Below are 20,193 nucleotides of genomic sequence, written 5' to 3'. Positions count from 1 at the left end.
CACCAGCACCTTGGGGCCTACCTGGGAACCAGAGGCTTGGATCTGGGGACCGGATGCCACTCCCACTTCCAGGCAAACTGTGCCAGGGCCTCGGGGCCAGCAAAGGGACCTGAGGCACGGAGAAGGGGACTGGACCCTCCTCCCACAACCAGGCACACTGTGCCAGCACCTCGGGGCCTGCCCAGAGACCCGAGGCAAGGAGAAGGGGACCGGACCTCTCTCCCACAACCAGGCACACCATGCCAGCATGTCAGGGCCTGCCCAGGGACCCAGGGCATGGAGAAGGGGACCGGATCTCTCTCCCACAACCAGGCACACTGTGCCAGTGCCTCGGGGCCCACCCAGAGACCTGGGGTATGGAGAAGGGGACCAGACCGCCCTCCCTTAACCAGGCACACCATGCCAGCACCTCGGGGCCTGCCCAAGGACCTGGGGCATGGAGAAAGGGATTGGCCCCCCCTTCCCCAACCAGGCACACCAAGTCAGCTCCTTGGGTCTCACCTGGTGACACAAGGCATGGAGAAGGGGACTGGCACACCTCCCACAACCTAACACATGGTACCAGCAACTTGGGGCCTGCCCAGGGACCAGAGACATGGAGAAGGGGACCAGACACACCCCACAACCAGGCATACCTCTAGTGCCAAGGAGCATACCAGAAACAGCACCTCCATGTAGGTGGCCCACTGCAGCCTCCACAATAACCATGGCTACCATGAAAGCGACTAGACACCACAAGCACCACACAAATGGTCCACCAACCACTGGAGTGCGTTCACACAAGGAGAGTCACCAGCAGAGTCAAAGAAAAGAAGAGGATGTCTCTTTCTACAAAGCCCATTTCAGAGTGACAGAAGCAGCATCTGCTCTATGATAATATTGGGGGACCCGATCACATCTCTCAGCATTGGACAGATCATCTAGGCAACAAATTAACAGAGTAACCATGATTCTTTCAGAAGGAGAGAAGAAATCTAGGGTAATTAAAGGGGGGAGGGGGAGGGAATGGGGGAAGGGGAGAGATTGGACAAGGAAAATGAAGAATAATTACGATTTGTAACAATACATATGCTAGTAATATTGATTTGATCAACATATCTCAATGTTCAACCCCCAAAGTATGTATAATCAATTTTGATTCAATAAATAAAATTAAAAAAAAAAAAAAAAAAGGAATACTTTGTCCATCTGATCCCAGTCAACAAGAAATGAGGGATGGAATGTGCTGGGGTCCCTGGAGTAATCTGGCCTTTCTGTGCAAGGTTTCTTGGTCACTTGTTGTAGTGTAGTAGTCCCCCAAAACTCATTGAAGCTTGAATTGTGTCCCCCAAGTTTTATGTATTAGAAACTTAGCTCCCACTATGACTGTAATGAGGGTGGGAAATCCTATTATGGGAATTGTAAGGTGGGGTCTTGAAGAGGTGATTAGATTGTAGGACCATGCAGTAGTGAATGGATTAATAATGGTGGTCAGGGGTGTGATTCTGAGGACTTTAAAAGGAGAGAGAGGAGAGTCTGTCTTTCTCCCTCTCTCTGCTCTCTCTACTTCCATCATCTTGCAGTGTGAGATCCCTGGGTCACTGTCACCACCACCAGGTGGACTTTGGACTTCCCAATCTTAGAAACTGTAAGCAAGAAATTTCATTTTTATTTATAACTACCCAGTTCTGTGCATTTTATTATAAGCAACACAAAACGGACTAATACACTTGCCAAGTTCCATCTCTTTCTTCAACTGGAATGGACTTTATAAACTGTCACTGAAAGAATATGGTACCACAACATTAGAGCCATCTCATTCCCAAGAAATCATTCCTGTGTTTTGTTATGACATGGGTGAGGGCAGTGGAAGCATGAGATATTCTGAAGTCATGCTCTGTGTCAAGATTTTTCCATACCTGTACTTGAATAATATAGCTATTAAAAAATAGAAAATGCCCAAATATTAGAGCTCCAAAGGAGAAGGGAAAGTTGTACTTGACTATATCTCAGTTAACCATCATAGATATAGAGACGTAAAAGTCCCTCATTCTCAGGGAGGCAGGGACCAGGTTGTGTCCACAGACCTTGACCACATACACGCATCTCTTTACCCCCCTCTTCTGAAATTGTGAAAGAATGGCAGGAGCATCCATGTGATGTGGACTTTTGAAACAATTTAGGAAAAGAAAGCTCAGCATCTGAGTAATTGAGGGCCAGGTATCTAATAATTCATTTAATATTATTTTGGAAAGAAAATAAAAGGGATTTTTTTAATGGATATCTGTCTCTTAGAGTTTTGTACTTTTTATTCACTATCTTATATTAAAATTAATTTAGGGCTTGGCAAAGAAAAGTAGTCTCCCCTGATTGGAAGCTCAAAATTCTCTTTAAAACTATCTGTACTTATATCACAAACATTTTCTAAACACCTACTGTGTTCTAGGAATTGTTTTAGGTATTAGGTATGGGTGTGGGATAGATGTGAAATACAAGGAAAACTAAGACAAAGTCTGTTCCAAAATTATAGAAACATCCTATGATGAGGGTTAGAGAACAGGTATTTTAGAGTGCTATGAAAACAGGTAAGGGAGTATTCATCTGCTGGGGGGGGGCGGGGAAGAGGGGGAGTTAGAAAATGCTTCCTAATGAGGTAGCATTTGAATTCAGCCTTAAACTATGAGAAAGAGTCAATGAGAGGTGATAGGCACGGGAGGACTGGAGCACACCTCTCTAGGTGTACCAATCTGTGATGCTTATTGGGGAAAGCAGTTGGTGTGCTACGGCCGGACCCCAGTGGGGTCCATCCTGGGCATGGATGCCAGTTTTATCTTCCTAAAATGCTGCTCTTATGCAGCAGAACTATTATTTGATGATTTTTCTTTTTCTTATAAATCACTTCTACATGCCTCTGTCAGGTTTTCAAGCTTCCCAAATCTGGAAAGCCCTTATCTCCTCAATCTTATTCCTGACTTTCCCGAGGGAAATAAAACAAAACAAAATAAACCTAATCTGCACTGTTGCTCCATGCTTTGCTTCGTTCACTATTTCTACCTATCTGAATGAATTCAGATAATGTTCTTGCCTAGAAAGCCTTCATTATCCACCCACTATTCAATTTCCTACAGAGCCTGGCACACATCTGTCTCTACTAGGAAGCATCCAGACTCCTATAGCCATCATTGCTCTCCTTTCGGGTTCCAATTTCACAGAGCTTGTTGTCTGCCACTCACAATTTAGGCCTTCATGACACACCAACTTGTGTTACTTGATGTTCCTTTATATAAATTTTATCATCTCACCTTGGTTATAAGTTTCTTGAGATCAGGGCTCTGCTTCTGCCTTTGCTGAAGCAGTTAACTTAGCACAGTTATATTGCAAGTACTTAATAAATACTTGTTGATTGGCAAGTTTCACATTGTAGAAGTGAAGGGAAAAAAAAAATAACAAGCACCACGATACAACAGGCATGAACAAGGTGAAAATGGGCAAGTGTGGTGGCTGAAAGATTTTAGTGCTTCCATGAGAAGTTTCCAGGATGGCAGGCCTGTCGTAGGTTGGGGCTCCCTGGCTGTGTCCTTCCCTGAGTTCTGAAGTCCAGTATAAAGTCATATTCAAAGGCCCCAGACTCACTGTCTAGAAAGAAAACCCAAGTTTGTATTGTTCCACAAGCCACCTTAGTGGACAGGCCCCAGGCTTCAGCAGATGTCTTCAGTGACCCACACAGGAGACAGGACATTCCACAGGCGTTCTTGGATTCAGCACAAGGCCATGTAGGGTGAGTCACGTGGGGCCTGAGAAAAGCCAGATGCTTGGGAAAGAAGTAACAGGAGACACTGGAAATACTGTACAGTCTAGACTGAATGCTTCAATGGTCCCGAGATAAACAAAGTAGGCCAAGGGTGAAATGTGTGAGCTCAGTCAGCTGTACCCATGAAAGTCCCAGCTCCTATCTTCAGGAAACAGCTAAGGCTCATTTATGCTACCACAGGCAAACTTGGCATGCAATTTACTTGCTTTCTTGCAACCTGATTAGTGTGCTTGATTTTATAGAACAACACATTTACATTGCAAGCATTTTCCCAGATTCCAGGGCTTGATCGTGGGACATATGGAAAGGAACTCTCTGCAGGGGTTTCCTTCCTGCAGAAGGTGCGAACCAAGGTGCCTCCCATTGCTGACAGAGGGTGGGTGTTTGGACCTCTTTCCTGGCTGTTTGCTTCCTTCAGATGTTACCTAGGGCAGATCCGTTGATGTTCAGCACATTTACCAGGGATAAATTTGTAAAGATTCAGGGAGGACTGGCTGGGTCTAGCAGAGATATGAGCTCAGAGCTTCAGGTACTATACGCAGATGGTGTCAGAGAATGTTATCATTCATGCAGACATAAGAGACCACCGGTACAAATCTCTCATTTGACCGAGCAGGAAAACAATGCTCCACAACTAGTGCTTGCAAAATTGTCTCTCAATACTGTTCCATTTCCATCAGATTAGATGGATCCATCCAGGCTGTGGTACTGTTAGAACAAAGGCCCTGTTCAGCTGGGCTCACCAACCTGTGTACCAGATGTTGCAAGAGCATTGTCTCAGACTTCCCAGAGTGACTTCCTGAGTTGGCTGTTTCTAATAACCCTGTTTCTGACCCTCACTTTGATGCTTTGGCTCCTGTCCTACTCAGCCCCTCTGGCTTGATCAACTTCTTGATTTATTATTCTTTTGAGCTACTTAACTGAACTTTTAATTAACATCCTTCCTCCTGATTGTCCTATGCAAGCCCCTGTTGGCATCCTTCCAGGACCCCCTTCCACACCTGAAGAGTCTTCTCCAGGGCAGACTTGATTAGAGATGAACTAACTCCACAGTCCCACATCATGATTTTGCTTGGGAAGCAGCTCTTCAGAAACAGATGTGTAAGCAAGTTATGTTAGAAAGGCAGAGTCTTAATACTGAGAAGATCAAAACTCTCCATCAATAGTTAAACTACTTTAACGTTTAGTCTAATTATGGACTAGTCAAATTAATGTTGAAACCACCAAGCCTTTTGAGGATCATAGGTGGCAAGTATCAGAGAAGGCACCTACAATTGACCTCAATGGGCAAATAAACTTCTGACTCCTTTAAAAAAAAAATCCACGTGTGAGATTCAAAGCTTACAAATGGTATTCAAAATTAAGCTTGTGATCTACTAACACAGCGACAGTATACAGAAGTAATAAGAATAAATGAAAAAATAATTAGGCTGTGTGTGTACAAAGACTTCTGAGAAAATTCAGGAGAAAGTGTGTCCACATGAACATGACTTAAGTAAATGCTGTGAGCACTAAAGCAATGCCTTTTAGACTGTCAGCTTTTCAGGCAGCCTTATTCAAATACCTGAGTCTGCATTCCTAAGATAAATGCAATTTTTCATGCCTCTCAGCCTTAATATGGGAAGTTAAGAACTGTAAGTAAGCAGTAATGTTTTCTTTTTTGCTTTGTGTTAATATTTATTTATTTATTTTTGCCCAGCATTGCCTCTGTGACATTTCAATCTACTCAATGGAGAAGAAAGCATCTTATAATTTCCTGCCTTTGGATTTGTGGTTCTACTGTGCCTTCTGCCTAGAAAAACTTTCCCTCTCATCTCTGTTTTTTTCAAATCCAATTAACCTTTGAAGGACAGATCAAGTCCGACCTCTTCCTTGAAGCCTTCTATGACTATACCAGCCAACCATGTTTTGTTTTGTGTTATCTTTTGAACTCTTCTATTTCTCATTGTTCTTTCCATTCTTCTGGCATTGCTTGATTACATGAAGTCAATGACTAGGCCCATAAAAATTTACCTGGGGATACAGATTAGTGTACAACTTCATCTAGTGTTGCTTTCTATCAAAATATACTTCCTTAGTTAGAAATTTAGATTTGATATTTAAATAGTATCTTAGTTCTAAGATTAAAAATGACTTCCTTTTAAGAATATTCTAGGAAGATGGCAGAGTGGGAAGCACCAGGAATCTGACTCCTCATGAAAACAACAACGGTACTCATAGAATCTGTCTGATGTAGCTATTTTGGAACTCTGGAGTGTATTGAAGACTTGCAACTTCCAGGAGAAGGCTTAGATGGTAAACTGCAGTTAAGTTTTGTCAATGTCAGCATTTACTTCAGTAGCAGCTACACATTCCTCACCTCTCAGCCATGTGGCAAGTAGCCATGCATGTGTTCCTGGAGCAGCTTGCAAACATATTTCAGGAACCAGGTTGAGCAAAAGAGGACCCTGTCCCCCAAATATCAGTGATCTTTTCTCTGGTCACTGATTGCTGCTTCTCATCACAGTGGTGCAGACAGAGGTGGGTGGCCATTGTTGTTGCACCTCTCCCCATTGTTACAAGCCCCTCCCCCTCTTGCTAAAGTGACTTTTGGGGAATTTAAAGGGCTGGTGCCCTTTTCCCATCCCCCTTCATTTTTTTTTTCTTCTTTTGGGAGCCCAGCATTGGAGAATAAAATATTTTAAAACAACTGCGTATATGAGAAAAAATAGAAAGTGATTGCACATGCCCATGGAAAGGTTCAGAGAAGACCTGAGAAGTCTTTAGGTTTATACCTCAGGCTGATCATCAGCACAGAGACACCTTACAACAATCAAAAAAGCAAAAATAGCCAGTTTGCAACAAAAAAAAATCACAAGACACGCCTAGAAACAGAAAAGTATGCCCATTCAAAGGGAAAAAATAACAGAACCTATTCCTGACAAAGATCTACTAGACAAAGATTTTAAAACAACTATCTTGAAGATGCCCAAAGAACTAAAGAAAGATGTGGAAAGCCAAAAAACTAAAGTAAGAACAAAATTAAAATCTTGATTTAAAAATTGATAAAATATTCACAAAACCTACAAAGTAACCAAAGAGAAATTTTGGAGCTGAGAAGTACAATAACTGAAATAAAATATTTGCCTGAGAGATTCAAAGGCAGATTTTTCAAGATAAAAGAAAGGATCAGTGAATCTGAAGATAGTACAATGGAAATGAGTGAACCTGAGGAACAGAAAGAACAAAGATTAAGGAGAAGTGAACAGAGCCTGACAGACCTGTTGGACACCATTGGCATATGTATCGTGGGAGTTCCAGAAGGAGAAGAGAGAGAGATAAAGGAGCAGAGAAAATATTTGAAGAAACAATGGCTGAAAACTTCCCAAATTTGATGAAAGGCATGAATATAAACATCCAAGAAGTTCAATGATCTCCATGTAAAATGAACTCAAAGAGACTCACAGCAAGACATATTATAATCTGGGGAAGGGACTGCCTCTTCAGCAAATGGTGCTGGGATAACTGGATATCCATATGCAGGAGAATGAAACTAGATCCATACTTCTCACCGTATACTAAAATCAACTCAAAATGGATTAAGGAATTAAATATACACCCTGAAACAATAAAACTTCTTAAAGAAAACATAGGAGAAACACTTCAGGAAATAGGACTGGACACAGACTTCATGAACATGACCCCAAAAGCACGGGCAACCAAAGGAAAAATAAACAAATGGGATTATATCAAACTAAAAAGCTTCTGCACAGCAAAAGAAACAATTAACAGAGTTAAAAGACAACCAACAGAGTGGGAGAAAATATTTGCAAAATATACATCTGACAAAGGATTAATATCCAGAATATACAAGGAACTGAAACAACTTTACAAGAAGAAAACCAAGCAACCCAATTAAAAAATGGGCAAAAGAGCTAAGCAGGCATTTCTCTAAGGAAGATATACGAATGGCCAACAGACATATGAAAAAATGCTCAACATCACTCAGCATCCGGGAAATGCAAATCAAAACCACACTGAGATACCATCTAACCCCAGTTAGGATGGCTAAAATCCAAAAGACTCTGAACGATAAATGCTGGCGAGGTTGCGGAGAAAAAGGAACTCTCATACATTGTTGGTGGGACTGCAAAATGGTGCAGCCTCTATGGAAAATGGTATGGAGGTTCCTCAAACAACTGCAGATAGATCTACCATACGACCCAGCTATCCCACTGTTGGGAATATACCCAGAGGAATGGAAATCATCAAGTCGAAGGTAAACCTGTTCCCCAATGTTCATCGCAGCACTCTTTACAATAGCCAAGAGTTGGAACCAGCCCAAATGTCCATCATCAGATGAGTGGATACGGAAAATGTGGTACATCTACACAATGGAATACTACTCAGCTATAAAAACGAATGAAATACTGCCATTTGCAACAACATGGATGGACCTCGAGAGAATTATATTAAGTGAAACAAGTCAGGCACAGAAAGAGAAATACCACATGTTCTCACTGATTGGTGGGAGCTAAAAATTAATATATAAATTCACACACACACACACACACACACACACACACACACACACACACACACACACACACACAAAACCGGGGGGTGGGGGAAGAAGATATAACAACCACAACTACTTGAAGTTGATATGACAAGCAAACAGAAAGGACATTGTTGGGGGGGAGGGGGGAGGGAGAAGGGAGGGAGGTTTTGGTGATGGGGAGCAATAATCAGCCACAATGTATATCGACAAAATAAAACTTAAAAAAAAATAAAAATAAAAAAAAGCAATTAAAAAAAAAGACATATTATAATCAAACTTTTGAAAGGCAAAGACAAAGAAAGAATTTTGAAAACAGCAGAGAAAAGTGACTCATCTCATAGAGGTGATCCTCAATAAGATTATCAGCAAATTTCTCATTAGAAATTTGGAGGCTAGAAGACAGTGGCCCAATATATTCAAAGTGCTAAAAAAACTGTTAACAAAAATGCTATATCTGGCAAGACTATCTTTCAAAAGTAAGGGAGAAATTAAGACATTCCCAGATAAACTAAATCTCAGGGAATTTGTTATCGGTAGACCTGCTCTGCAAAAAATGGTCAAGGAAGTCCTGCAGGGTAAAATACAAGGACAATGAACAGTAACTCAAAGCCATATAAAGAAATAAATATCTCAATAAAGATAAACACATAAATACTACTTACAAAAGCTAGTATTATTGGAACAACAATTTATAACTCCACTTTTTTGTTTACTATATGCTTTGAGACTAATACATTTTTTGAGACTAGTTTAAAATCTAGTATTACTGTAACTTTGATTTATAACTCTACATTTTGTTTCCTACATAATTTCAGAGACTAATATGCTAAAAAATTATACATTAGTTAATGTGTTGGGGCATACAATGTATAAAGATGTAATTTTGTGACATCATCAACTGAAAGGGGTGGGGATGAAGCTGTAAAATAGATTTTTTGTATGCTATTGAAATTAAACTGGTATAAATTCAAATTATAATGTTATAACAATGTTAAATGTAATGGCATGGTAACCCCCCCCCAAAAGGCTATAGAATTACACATAAGGAAATGAGAAAAGAATTTAAACATTTCACTACAAAAGAGTTAACTAACCACAAAAGACAGTAATGCAATAAATGAGAAAGAAAAAGGGCTATAAAGCATATAGAAAACAAATAGCAAAATGACAAAAGTCCCTTTCTATCAGTAATTACTGTAAATGTAAATGTCTTAAACTCTCCAATCAAAAGACAGAGATTGAAAAATAGTTAAAAACACATGAGCCAGGTATATGCTGTCTACAAGAGATTCACTTTAAATCCATAGACACAAATAGATTAAAAGCAAAAGAATGGAAATAGATATTCTATACAAACAGTAACCAAAAAAGAACAGGTATGACTATACTAACAACAGACACAGTAGACTTAAAATCACAAAAGGTAACAATAAAAGAAGGACAATGTGTTTTAATAAAAGATTCAATGCAGCAAGAAGATATAACAATAGTCAATCTTTATTCACCTAATGACAGATCATCAAAATATATGAAACAAAAACTGACGGAACTGAAAGGAGAAACAGATAGTTCTACAGTAATATCTGGAGACTTTAATACTCCACTCTAAATAAAAAGAAGAATAATCAGACAGAAGATAAGTAAGGAAATAAAGAAGTTGACATAACAGACCAACTAGATCTAACACATGTATAGAACATTCTACCCAACAACAGCATACACATTCTTCTTCAGTGCACATGGGACATTTTCCAAGATTGACTATATGTTATGCCATAAATTAAGTATCACTAGAACTAAGAAAGTAAATATTATACTAAGTATCTTTTCCAACCACAACAGGATGAAGTTAGAAATCAATTATCAGAAGTACAACTAGAAAATTTACAAATTTATAAAAATTAAATTACACACTGTTAGACAACCAATGGATCAAAGAAGAAAACAAAAAGGAAGTTAAAAAATACAGACAAATGAAAATGAAAACATAGCATACCAAAACTATGGGACATAGTGAAAGTAGTGCTAAGGAGAAGATTTATAGCTATAAATACTTAAATTTAAAAAACAGGAAAGATTCAAGTCAACAACCTAACCATACAACAAAGGGACAAATTAAAGAAGAACAAACTCAATCCAAAACTACCAGAAGGAAAGAAATAATAAATTGAGAACAGATAAACAAAGTAGAAAATAGAAAAACAATAGAGAACACCAGTGAAACAAAAAATTGGTTCTTTGAAGAGACTGACAAAATTGACAAGACTTTAACTACATGGACAAGAAAAAAAGGATGACTTAAAAAAAATTCTCGATTTACTAAAATCATAAATAAAAATGGGGATATTACTACTGGTTCTACAGAAGTACAAAGAATTAAAAGAATAATATGAAAATTTTACACCAACAAATTGGATAACTTAGATAAAATGAAGAAATATTTAGAAACACAAAACATATCAAGACTAAATCATGAAGACATAGAAAATCTAAAGTGATCTTGATGGAGTTTGGATGTGTTGTCCCCTCCAAAACTCATGTGGAAATTTGATCCCCAATATGGCAGTGTTGGAAACTGATTGAGTCATGGGGGCGAATCCCTCATGAATGGATTAATGCTCTCCCTGGGAGAGGGGGGATTAATGAGTGAGTTCTCGCTCTATTAGTTCCCATGAGAGCTCGTTGCTTAAAAAGACCTTGGCACCTTCTCTCTCTCTCTCGCTTTCTCTCTCTTGCTTCTTCTCGCCATGTGATCTGCTTGTACCCACTGGCTGCCTGCCACTTTCCACCATGAGTAGAAGCAGCTTGAGGCCCATGCCAGATGCAGCTGTCCCAGAATCATAAGCCAAATAAACCTCTTTTCCTTATAAATTACCCAGTCTCAGGTAGTTCTGTTATAGCAACACAAAACGGACTAAAACAGACCTATACCTAGTAAGGAGATTGAATCAATAATCGAAAATCTCCTGACAAAGAAAAGTCCTGGATCCAATGTCTTCATGGGTGAATTCTACCAAAAACTTGAAGAATAACTAATACCAATACTTCTCAAACTTTTTCAAAAAACTGAAGAAGAAGGAACTTATTCTATGAAGCCATCATTACCCTGATACCAAAGCCAGACAAAGACATTAGGAAAAAAGAAAATTATGGGTCAATATTCCATATGAACAAAAGAATCCTTTAATGCAAAAATCCTCAACATAATACTAGCAAACCAAATTTAGCAGCATATTTGAAGTATATACACCATGACCAAGTGAGATTTATTCCTGGAATCCAAGAATGGTTCAATGTACAAAAATCAATCAGTGTTATACACCACATTAAAAGAATGAAGGGGAAAAAATATTAGATCATCTCATTTAATGAAGAAAAAACAGTTGAGAAAATTTAATACCCTTTCATAATAAAAAAATTCAACAAACTGTAAAATAGAAATAAACTACCTTAGTATAATAAAATCCATATATGAAAAACCCACAGCAAACATTATACTCAGCGGCAAAACACTGAAAGCTTTTCCTCTAATAGGACAAGGATGCCCACTTTCACTACTTCTATTTGATATAGTATTGGAAGACCTAGTTAAAGCAATTAAGCAAGAAAAAGAAATAAAAGCATCAAAATTTGAAAGGAAGAAGTAAAACTATCTCTGTCCACATATGATATCATGTTATATATAGAAAACCCTAAATATTCCACACACAAAAAAACTGTTAGAGTTAATAAATGAATTCAACAAAATAGCAAGATAGCAAGTCAACACACAGAATTTAGTTGAACTTTTGTACACTAACAATAAACAATTGAAAAAAGAAATTAAAAAATAATCTCATTTACAGCATCTAAAAGAATAAAATACTTAGGAATTACCTTAACCAAAGAGCTGAAAGACTTGTACAAAAAAAATTACCAAACATTGCTGAGAGAAATTAAAGATGACATAAATAAATGGAAATGCATCCCATGTTCATGGACTAGAAGATTTAATATTGCTGACATGTTGATACTACCCAAAGTGATTTACATATTCAGTGCAGTTCCTATGAAAATCCCAGTGACATGTTTTCCAGAAATAGAAAAATCCTCAATAAAATTCATATGGAATCTCAAGGGACTATGAATAACTAAATCAATCTCAAAAAGGAAAAGCAAAGCTAGAGGACTCACACTTACTGATTTCAAAACCTACTGCAAAGATACAGTAATCAAAACAATGTGGTACTTACATAAAGACAGACATAGATCGATGGAATAGAATAGACAGCCCAGAAATAAACCCTTGCATATATGGTCAAATAATTTCTCACAAGGGTATCAAGACCATTCAATCATAAAGGACAATCTTTTCAATGAATGGTGCTAGGAAAACTGGATAGCTGCATGCAAAGAATGAAGTTGAACCCTTACCTAACGCTATCGACAAAAATTAACTCAAAGTAGAAATGTATTTACCAGAGGCTGGGTGGGGAAGGGGAAGGAGGAGTGATAGGAAAAGGAGTGATGTTAATCAAAGGGGACAAAGTAGACTGGACGAATAAGTTTTAGTGATCTGTTGTACTGCATGGTGACCACAGTTAATAATAATGTATTATATATTTCAAAATTGGTAAAAGATTTTTAACATCCTCACCACAAAAAGAGATGATTTGGTGAGGTGATAGATATGGTAATTAGCTTTATCAAATCTTTGTATAATGTATACATAGATCAAAACATCTCATTTTACCCCATAAATATACAGAACTATTATTTGTTGGTTAAAAGTAAATATAAAAAACAGTATGAAAAAATTAACTCAAAATGGATCAAAGACCAAATGTAAGACTTAAAACTGTAACACTCTTAGAAGAAGACATAGGGAAAAACTTCAATACATTGGATTTGGCAATAAGTTTTAGATATGACTCTAAAGGCACAGACAACAAAAGAAAAAAATAGGCATATAGTACTTCATGAAAATTTTGAAAAATTGTGCATCAAAAGATATCTATAGAGTAAAAAAAGTAACCAAAAAAGTGAAGGAAATTATTTGCAAATCATATATCTCATAAGAGATTATTAAATATATTGAGAACTCCTACAGCTCAACAACAACAACAACAAAAAACCCAATTAAAAAATGAGCAAAGAACTTGAATAGACATTTATTCAAAGAAGATATATAAATGGCCAAGAGGCACATAAAAAGGATCTAAACATCACTAATCAGTAAGGAAATACAAACTAAAACTACAGTGAGATACCTCCACACACCCTTTAGGCTGGCTACTATAAAAAACAAACAAACAAACAACAAAATAGCAAGTGTCGGTAAGGATGTGGAGAAATTGAAGCCCTTGTGCACTGTTGGTAGGAATGTAAGATGTTATGGCCACTATAGAAAATGGTATGACAGTTTCTAAAAAACATCAAAATTACCATATTACCAGCAATTCCACTTCTGGGTATATGCCCCAAAGAATTAAAAGTAGCATCTCAAAGAGATATTTGTACACCCATGTTCATAGTAGCATTCTTCACAATATTAAAAATGTGGAAGCAACTCAAGTGTCCCTCAATACATGAAAGGATAAGCAAATAGCAGTATATACATACAATGGCATATTATTTAGTCTTAAAAAGGAAGGAAATTCTGACAGATACTACAATGTGGATGAACCTTGAAGACATTATGCTAAGTGAAGTAAGCTGGTCACAAAAAGACAACTACTGTGTGATTCCACTTATATGAGCAACTGAGAGTAATTAGATTCATAGAGACAAAGAATAGCATGGTGGTTGTCAGGGGCTGGGGGAGGGGAGAACAAGGAGTTATTGTTTAATGGATACAGAGTTTCAGTTTTACAAGATGAAAAGACCTAGGGAGATGGATGGTGCTGATGGTCGCACAGCATTAAGAGTGTATTAATACCACTGAACTGTACACTTAAAAACAATTAAGATGGTAAATTCTATGTTATGTGTATTTTATCACAATAAAATAATTGGACAAAAAAGTTAATAACAACAAAAAAGACTTCCTTTTAAAACAGGTTGCGAATTGGCAGGTCATGCGCCATAGTTAACAAAAGAAGTGTTTTTTGTGTTTTCTGTTTGTTTGTTTGCCCTACACAGTGTTAGGCTGCCCAACGTTTTAAAGTCAAATTATTAGATGCTCCATATTTTAAAATTGAGAGATTTTACCTAAAATACATATTTCTAACTTTTGCTCAGCTATACGAAGATCTGGCAGCACTGGGCCCTCCTAATACCTGTAGGAGAGAGCACTCCCTTTGGATGAGGTGATGCTCTCTGGGTTGGTGCCCTCTGGGTTGTAGTCCTTATGTCACTCGTGTGTCCGCAGCAGTGACACTGAGTATATATTGCCTTCCATCGTCTTCATTCATCTCACTTCATTCATCTGTTTTGCCTGTCTTCTTCCCATAAGCACCTAAGTTTGCAAGGTTCTTCTACACTGAATTGTTCTTAACAACAGTTTAACCTAATTCTGTTTTGCTTTATTCAAATTTTAGTAGCAATTTTAAACTTCCTCTTGTCCTCACTTCACTTGAGGTGTCAAAATTCTACTTAGCTCTGATTGCTGAGAGTCCTTGGGACTTCAAAGCAACAACTTAATTTCAAAACTTCTTAATGTTTACTTTGAAATTTTCTATCCTCTTAAGACTCTTAATTATTAAAGTACTTTGAATTCACTATTCTTTCTCTAATCTTTTCTTGAAGAAAAACTGACTCCTGATCAGTATTTTCTCCTCCAGTCAGTTTGGCTTAAGTTAGAAAGAGCAAGATGGTAACATCACCCTTTTGCTTAAGTTAGAAAGAGCAAGATGGTAACATCACCCCTTTGCTTAAGTTAGAAAGAGCAAGATGGTAACATCACCCTTTTGCTTAAGTTAGAAAGAGCAAGATGGTAACATCACCCTTTTGCTTAAGTTAGAAAGAGCAAGATGGTAACATCACCCTTTTGCTTAAGTTAGAAAGAGCAAGATGGTAACATCACCCTTTTGCTTAAGTTAGAAAGAGCAAGATGGTAACATCACCCCTGCTCAGGTCCTTAACCACTGGAGAGTTGCTGATTTTTCCACTGAGAGTGAGAGAAGTCATCCACAAATTTGAGGGCCATCCTGGTGTTCCACATTATGGTAAGTCAGCTCTAGGAAGCAAGAACTGATACCTCCATGGACCACAAAATTGTCATGATCAACCCTTCAAATGGGACCCAAGGAATCAACCTGGCACTCATGGAACACTAAGCCTGGGAGAATAGCTGTTCAGCTCAGCATATTCCCTCCGTATTCCATACTGTAAACATGTAATCAAATCTCATGACACTCTGAGCTAATGAAGTACAGCTACTAGAAGGGTCTTTGGAGGGCAATCAGGTGCTATTAAAAATATGCTAATGGCAGCTTGTGATCTAGCAGCAGGACCCCACTATTTGGGGTTGGCATGGAAACTGCCAGCAGATAGTTCCCACAAAACAGGAACAATGGAAAGAATGAGAATGAGCTGCTTAAATGCAAGTGTTAATGAAAAATGTGGAACACAATTGAGGATCAGAGAGAATGTTTGTTGACCTCAGTGGCAAAAACAAAAAAACATACACACAAAACACAAAACCTGAAAATGAAATAAATGCCTTCCATTCTGCTACTGCAACAGAAGAAAAGCCAGCCATTAGAAAGAATTTAGTATTTAGCATGATGGTTTTATAGAAGACCTGTGACTCTGTTGAAATCTGTGTGTTTCATATGTGAATGACAGAAGTGTCATATGTGTATGTGTCTCCTTGCCAAGGCTGAAAGAAGAGGTCTGACAGGGAACAGCTTTTAGCAATCTACTGTATCAAAGGCAGTGCAGATGGCTGTTTTTGCTTTTAGTTTAACTGAATGTCAAAGAAAAAAAAATGTGCTCCTTCTCATATATCCAACATGTAGAAAGAGGTTGAGTTAGGGCTTGCATCCAGGTGCATATGCATTAGTGGACAAACACAATACATGTTTAAATGTGTGTAGACAGGTGTGCATTACTGTATTTTAGGTCCTTTCTGCCTGAAGCCGGAAGTTTCATAGTAAATCAGCCTCTGTCACTATAGGCTTGAGACCACAAAGAACAAGATTCTTTCTTGTTTTCCCATTGCAAAGGCTAACCACCACTGTAAATGATTTCTCATGGTGAGAATGGAAAAAAGCATGCTAAGTTCACTGTATCTATCAGCCTTGCTAGCTGGTGTGACAGAGGGGGATGCCTCAGAGTAAAGTAATGTGGAAGGGAGCTGTCAGAGACCGGCGTGATGGGACCGATTCCAGGAAAACAGAGGTAATATATCTGCATCCAGCAGAGAAGCTCTCACGTGCCGAAGATGGAAATGAGCCATTAAAGCAGAAAGTAGGCACGCACATCTCTGGGGGCTGAGGGAAAAAAAAGGCAGAGAGGCAGACAGACCATGAATTAAGTAAGCTTGGAAATGCAGACAGGACACTGGGGAAACTCATGAAAGCTCAAAGAACAATCTGTATGCAGAATGGTAGGAGCAGGGCAAAGAAGGAATTCAATCCCTCAAAGATTTGTTTCAGTTCACACTGTCCTTAGCCTAGCTTGAAACCTTTGCTTTGGGAAAATGTTTTGTCACTGAATAATAAACTTTTTAAATGACTTAGGCATAACTTCCTTTTCTTAGTCACTTCCTTCCTTCTCTTTGATACAATAGTCCCTTAAAGAAAAACCAGAGAAGAAAAGCTGGTGGAAATACGTACAATTTGAAACAATTGCTATTGTCCTAGACATGTTCAATCTAATAGAGACTAACAGGTGTGCTGCTGAAGGCATGGACTTAGATATGACTTCATAGAAATAACATCTGGGTAACCAAGGTTTTGTGGGGACAACCTGAAGCTTATATAATTTGGGGGGTCCTATTTAAGAAAAATAATACAGAATTACAGTATAAAATCACTAGGACCCTCCTAGAGCTTTGGAAAGAGCCTGGGCAAGTAAGGGGCCATGTCAGATAACATCCATTATTTACTTTATATGACTAGGTCAACATCTCTAGTGAGTTGGGGAGCACTTTTCCAATAAGGGGTTTTTAGACAAGGAAAAATATGGGTTCCTTTGTTCTTTTTATTTAAACAGCTTTCCAAGACACAGCCTGGGCTTAAAACTCCCATATTGTTGTCTGCTCATTATACTAAATTCTGCATCCTGTACTGCTAATAGCACTTCCTGGGGAAATGGGCTGAAATTCCAAGATAATATCATTAGGAAATCAAGTGACTTTAAGGTGCCAGGAATATTTCTAGGGCTCTAAGTGACTGTAGTATTTTACCTAAAATAAGACACAATCTCTTGGTCTTGTAGCAGATCTGATGGTGATGCATATGGTGTGGAATGAAAGAAGGCAAAAAGTTCACCTTGACTCTTTTTAGAGTCCAGACAGGCAGCTCATTTCTTACACGGTAAGTACAAACTTAATCAGTGCTCTCACAAATAGTGTGAGGTTCCGACAGAAAAATATATGAGAAATTTATGAGAAAATAGAGCACTAATGTGATCAGAGGAGTCTTGTTTGTGAAGTCACAGGAACACCTGTGATTCAGGCCCCCAGGAATTTCACTGGGCCAGTGTCCATTACTTTCATCATCAGAGGATGTTTTCACGCTGGAGCCTCTCGGAGGGCCCTGATTTACACTGAGGGAGCTGATGAGTCATTCACAGCATATGAATGGATGAGCCAGCACTTTCTTCTGCTAGGGCACCCTCTTGTGGGAATCTCATTAATTATCCTGCCAGGGAAAGGGCCATATACCCAGTTGCCTTACACCAGGCACAACAGCCAGGAAACCCTCAGTTATCAGGCCTCATCCAGAACTCTAGAGTTCCCTGTCAGGCAAAATGACTTAAGCACAGGGAACCCTAGAGTTCCCTGTCAGGCAAAATGACTGTCCTGAGCACAAACTGCTTACCCTCTACTTAGACATTCCCCTGAATCCTTCTAAATATACAAATCCTGAATGAATCTGTCCCTTACTTGCCTCTTCCCTTGCCGTCACCCTTCACTCCTTCAAAGTCTGCCTTCCAAATGCCCTTGAACTGCTCTCCACTCACTTTCCCCTGCAGGCTCTCTCGCAGTCTCTTTCCTTCACCTGAACCATGCTTCCTTTTAATATTCTCCAAATCTTAATCATCCTTCAGGTATTAGCCTAAAGTTCAGGGGAGGACTGCTCTCATCCTCCAAGCATGGAGCTGGTACATCTGCTTGATGCTTCACAGTCCTCTTTTTATTTATCAGCATCTCTCATCAGACCAGGTGCCCCGAGGACAGAAACTGTGTGTGATTCTATGTTGTTCCTAGCTGTGACCCTAGTGCTATCCTGTTTTCCATCACATAACAGGAGCTAAATAGGTATTGGATGATGAATAATCAGACAGTAGTCTCTTACATTGCATACACTCTTCTTAACTATTAATACATACACATTCAGTGCAATTCCTAGACAGTATTGAATTACCCCCAATTTATTTATAATCCATCACCTACTATGTGTCAAACACAGTACTCGGTGCGGTGTTAAAGGAATCAGCAAAGAAGGTAAAGAGAAGTAGGATGATAACCAGGTAAGAATGGCGTCTGCAATGCCAAAGGAGGAGAGGAATGATCCGCTAAAGCTTCACCTGTTGAGAGGGCACAGTTCTCAGTAGATTTACCACTTAGATGGGCATTGTATGAAACACAATCAAAGCAATTTCAGTTAAGTGGTGAAAATGACTGATTCTGTCATCAGAGGCATTGGCAATGCTACTTTTAATCATGTTTCTAGGTGTCTACGAAGAGTAAGGAAGGAGTAGGCACTTTTGTGTCTATTATAAGAAAGGTCCCTTAGCAGGTGTTAGGCTTTATTAAATTTCAGACTTCATGTGACCCCAGTGAAAGACTCTGATTTGGATGTCTTTCCAGTCAGGACCGAGGTGAAATTTCACATCCCTCTAAATCACTGGGCCTCCTTTGAACACATCTCATTTAGCCTCTATGATTTCTCATTAGGCTCAAAAAATGTTCTAAGATTGTGAGAGTGCACTTTGAGAAGGGTAATTGCTGTGAATGACTGAAGAAGGCCTCCCAGCACTGAAGTGGTACCATGAGCTCTAAAACCTGCAAATCATATGATAATTATTCCTGAAGTTCCTTGGCAGCCCTTAAGTATAATTATCATGTAATCTGCAAGGCATGTAATGTTTTCAAGAATGGGGAAAAAAGCAATAAGCCCCTTTTTTATTAGCATAGCCCTGCTTCCAGGCCAAAGGTGACCAAGCCATAGGCAGCAACAGGTCGTGTCCAGAGAGCAGCATGCTTCTGGTAGGAAGGCATATCACTGGGGACTTGCCCTTGTCATCCCATCATGATGGCCTTGTTTGCCTGTTGGCATTGAACAGTGATTTTATATCTTTGTGCTTTGTATCCTCTCAGACACTGCAGATGGGTCCTGAATGTCTTAGGTGAAATATTCAAGTGAGTCCTAAGGATTCTGAGATTAACTCAGAGCAAATTAACTTTGTCAGGTGTGGAGGATGGGAGGCTTTTTGGCTCACTTAGATTGCCATTTAGAAAGGGGAAATATGGATAAATGGATCCATAATGCCTGTTGGTTCTGCTCCTGGTCCGAGATGAGGATTTCACCTGTCCTCCTGGAGAACACTGTGCTAATTACCTATCTCCTCTGAAACCAGGACTGCCCTGGTACGAAATGCAGCGACTATTATCGAAGAAACAAAGCACAACACAATTTTATAGCTCAGGGCGGGAGACCAAGAAAGGCAAATCGTGTAGCTATTTGGGGAGGTATTAAGTGAAAGGTAATTT

This window comes from Cynocephalus volans, chromosome 2 (assembly GCF_027409185.1).
Source record: "Cynocephalus volans isolate mCynVol1 chromosome 2, mCynVol1.pri, whole genome shotgun sequence".
Classification (NCBI taxonomy): Eukaryota; Metazoa; Chordata; class Mammalia; order Dermoptera; family Cynocephalidae; genus Cynocephalus; species Cynocephalus volans.
This window is presented reverse-complemented; position numbering follows the sequence as displayed.